Below are 4,944 nucleotides of genomic sequence, written 5' to 3' on the forward strand. Positions count from 1 at the left end.
ATGGCATCATTATTTCTGACTAAGTTATAATCTCCCCTCATATATTAAATTTCATCATACATGTGTAATTTCCTCATACAATTAATTTTAGATGTTGCAATAAAAAGAAAAATAATTTTAAATTAGAAAAATCTATGTTTTCTTTAAATCATCAACTGATTTTTAAATATTTTGCCCAGTCATTCCATTTATTACATTCCACTTTGATAATTCTGTTGTGTGAAATATTCTTTCCTGTGATGTGGCCTTTTTTTCACTTCTTTAAGCTTTTGACCAAGTGTCCCTAGATGAGTGAGGTATTCCTTGATTACTCTGTTCAAAGTTGAACTCTCGCCTTCAATCCCCAAACTCTTCTTGGCCATACTTTTTCCCATAGCATTTATCCTCTTATGGCACATTGTAGTAAACTGGTCACCATTTGACTGCTTGCTACAATGCAGGTGTGCAGAAGCTTTGCATCTCCTAATCATTTCTCTATCCCCAGTGCCTGGCATGCAGATGGAACTCAATAGACTTAGTTGAATGGACAGACCTTCTCTCTCCTTCAATTTCACTTTCATGTCTATATATTCTCTGTAGTAAATATTGGGCTACAGCAGTAAAGGCTAAATTATTTGATTCAGATTGAAGAATGTTTTTTCAGCACGTAACTTAGTGCATAGTACATTTACTAAAAATTATAAACCAAATTCTCTAAACTACAATAGTAGTACCAGGCCAACAAAACTATTACTGAGACTGGTAGTAAAAGTACCTAATACCATGATAGTAGGAACATATTTCAAACTTTGTTATTAGGTCAGCCACATGGTGATTTAAGCTGAATTTCTGTAACAGCTTACCTTTTAAGGAACCTCTTATACTTAGACACTGTCTTTTGTTTTTTTCTCTTTGATTGCAGTTTCATTGAGATATGTTCACAAACCATATAATCCCTCCAAAGAATACAATCTATAGCTCATAGTTGTACATTCATCACCACAATCAATTTTAGAACATTTTCATTTCTCCAAAAAATAAAAAAATAAATAAAAAGAGCATTCAAAACATCCCATACCCCTAACACCCTCATTAGTATTTTTGTCTTTATTTTATTATTCTTCTGCCCATACACTGGATAAATGGACTTGGGTCACAAGGTTTTAACAATCACGCAGTCACATAATAAAAGCTATATAGTTATATAATCATCATCAAGGATCAAGGTTACTGGATTACTGTTCAATTGTTTCAGATATTTCCTTATATCTATCCTAATACACTATAAACTAAAAAGATATTTCAATATAATGCATAAGAATAGGCTCTGGAATGACCTCTCTACCCTATTTGAAAGCTCTTAGCCACTGAAACTCTATTTTGTTCCATTTCTTTTCCTAATTTTGTCAAGAATGCTTTCTCAATGCCATGATACCAGGGTCAGGTTGATTTCTGGGAGTCATGTCCCATGTTGCCAGGGAGACTTATACCCCAGGGAGTCATGTCCCAGGTAGGGGAAGCATAGTGAGTTTATTTGTTGAGTTGGCTTAGAGAGAGATGCCACATTTTAGCAACAAATAAGTTTCTCTGGGAGTGATCAGGCATAATTATAAGTAGACTCAGCTTCTCCTTTGCAGGAATACATTTCATAAGGGAAAGCTGCCAGATCACAGGCTTGGCTTATTAAATTGGGATTTCCTTGTGCTTGAAAGAATATCAGCAATCCTGCAGATAATGAAGTTTAAAATTTACAAATTTTCCCCCAATCACTCAAGAGGACTTTCAAATACTTTATTATTTACTGTGCAAAATACTATGGGATGTATTGGGGTATATTAACATGGGTAGAATAACAAATCTCATTATCTATTTTAGGTTCCATGTAATTATAATTGTTTAAACTGTCCATACATGTAAATAAGATAGTGTGCTAAAGTAAATTTAAATTTTGGACCAAATAAAGACCTCTTCCTCTGGTCTCACACATAAGTTGAAATTTGAAAATACAGTCAATATCATCCTTTATGCTGTATTCTGATTTACCTTATTCTTTACCAAGTCCATTTCATTCATATCTCTAATTGTAGTTTATCTGTTTTTTAGTTTCTTTAGCAGTACTGTTTGGAGGAATGCTTTCAGGGCTGCAAGTCTCCATCTCTGACTCTCAGGTGTCATACAAATACCCAAAGTTCCAGGGAACTACCAGGTTATACACAAAAGCTCAGCATCTCATAATTTAGAAATAATAGTTAAAACTCAGGAATAGATGTGACTGCTTTAAGATTTTACAGTCTAGTTACCTTTACAATGAATCTTATTGAACATTCTATACTTCTCAATCATTGATTGCCCAATATCTGCCAATGTTCTATCCCCTGATAACCTATGCTTTCAAATTCAATTATAAGCATTTGCTCATAATAGAGAGTTTATAATAATGAGATCATACAATAGTTGTCCTTTGTTTCTAGGTTATTTCACCCAACAAAATGTCCTCAATTTTCATTCACTTAGTTGCATGCCACACATATTCACTCCTTCTTGCCACTGTTCAATATTCCATTGTATGTATATACCACAGTCCACTCTTCCTTTCATCAGTCAATGTACCCTTTGAACCACCTCCATCCATTTTAAGTCATAGAAACTGTCTTTTGAGAAGTTTCAGTTTTGTGAAAACTATGCAAATCACATAAAATATATATTATTATCTTACATTTGCAAATGAGAAAAAGCATGACCAGAAGTTGAATTTAGGAAAGTTCCACAACTTCATAAGTAAGGCACTGCTGAAAGAACCCATTTTTGCTGATTTTATTGTTCTTGTTCTGATTTTCCTAATCCTAGATATTGTATTTATCATTTATTTGTAGAATTTTACAGAATAATGAGGCACTGAGTAAATGTATTCCAAATCAATGAACTGATATCCCTTTATTTGGTTCTAGATAAAGAAAATAACTATCAGGGCATGGGAGAATCAGACTAGCAGCTTTGACTTCATCCTTTTGGGAATCTTTGATAACAGACTCATCCTCATATTCCTCTTCTCTCTGGTGCTGGGCATCTTCACAATGATCTTCATGGGAAACACTGCCATGGTTCTCCTCATCTACCTGGACACCCAGCTCCACACCCCCAGGTATTTCCTCCTCAGCCAACTGTCCCTCATGGATCTCATGCTCATCTGCACCATGGTAACCAAGATGGGCTTTAACTATTTATCTGGAAGCAACTCAAGTACTCTTGCAGGCTGTGCCACACAAATTTTGTTCTTTACATAACTACTTGTCTCTGAATGCTTCCTGTGGCTGTCATGGCTCATGACCACTATGTTGCCATTTTCCACCCACTAAGATACACCATTCTCATGAGACCCAAAATTTGCGGACTTAGGGCTGTCTCATCTTGGATCTTGGGCTCTGCTGATGGTATCATTGCTGCTATAGCTACATTTTCCTTCTCCTATTGTGGGTCCTGGGTAATACCTCCTTCTGTGATTTCCCTTCCCTTCTAAGCCTTTCATGCAATGACACATCAACATTTGAAAATATTCTTTTCATCTGTTGTGTATTAATGATTGTTTTCCCTGTAGCATTTGTCATTGCTTCTTATGCTCATGTTATCCTGGCTGTTATTAGCATGGTATCTGGGGAGGGTTGCCACAAGGCTTTCACCACATGTTCCTCCCATGTTTTGGCAGTAGTAATGTACCATGGAGCAGGTTTGTTCATATACATGTGGCCCACTTCTCATCATCCTCCAACCCAGAACAAGATGATGGCTGTCTTCTATACCATCCTCATTCCTAAGCTGAATCCCCTCATCTGTGGGACAAAGAAGTAGCTAGAGCTCTCATGAAGGTGTTAGGAAAGGGCAAGTCTGGAGAATGAGTTCCCTAATGATCTTACAATTTTGCTCTCTGTCATTTACTTTAATGTCTCTCTTTTTCTGCTCACTCTTATAATTTAGCATCTGATCTTTACAAATATTAGGATAGCATATTTATGGGCAGCTACATAAGTATTTTCACACATAATTATTTCAAATATTTATTATTGTGTTGCATACAATTCAATTATGACTACAATACACTGCGTTCTTGAAAAGGGACATTATTGGTTTAAAAATATATATCAGGAGTTTGTGGTATATAACTTGGTAACAAACAGAGTTCTTTTCTCATGTTATAAATCCAAAATCTTGTTGAATCATTTTGAACTCATTTTGGAAGTAGAGTTGGTACACTGGGCTTTTCTACACTTTGTATTTTATGGTGACATCTTTATTATTACAGGCTCATAGAGGATGGTGGTGTAACTTTAACCCAGATGATGTTTTTCAATTATCCCTTTTAATTTCTTCCACAACAAAAATTTTAATTTTATTATGATAATCCAGATCTCAATTCCTTTTCAAATTGTCAAAACCCATCTAAGTTCCATACACTGATTCAGTAATGAAATAATCTTATTTTTCAGATAAAAGACAGTCTCAAAGGACTGTAAATTTACAAACATTTATAAATTAGGTATTAATAACTATAAAGGTTTTTAATGAATTTATGGATTTTATTGATATTCATGAGATAGTTAAAACAGTCTGTGTTTCTAAGATAAATGTTACTTAATGAATGTATTTTTATTCTCACAAATGAAAATAATCTAATTTCAATTGTATGTTGGTACTATTGAACCACAAGAATATAAAAGTTTCCTAAAATTGGAAATTGTTTCAACATTTCTGCTCACTGAATAGTAGCAAATTTTATGGAACTTGCATAATGCTTTATAGTATATTTCAGGATGTTGTAGTCCTTTTGGTAAGGAACACATCAAAGGTACTGGAGATAAGTGGCTAAATAAATGTTTTCACAGAAGCCTAATGTGACAATATAAGAAAATATGTAGATTCCATCTTATATGTACAAGAAATATCATTTATCTTGATATATATTTGGGTTGA

At 34.3% G+C, this 4,944-nt stretch overlaps 1 pseudogene; it reads left to right on the plus strand.

The window, feature by feature from the left end:
- Nucleotides 1-434: 434 nt before the first annotated feature.
- LOC119511400 lies at nt 435-3,872 on the plus strand (annotated as a pseudogene).
- Nucleotides 3,873-4,944: the final 1,072 nt, after the last annotated feature.

Source organism: Choloepus didactylus, chromosome 16, assembly GCF_015220235.1.
Source record: "Choloepus didactylus isolate mChoDid1 chromosome 16, mChoDid1.pri, whole genome shotgun sequence".
Classification (NCBI taxonomy): domain Eukaryota; kingdom Metazoa; phylum Chordata; class Mammalia; order Pilosa; family Megalonychidae; genus Choloepus; species Choloepus didactylus.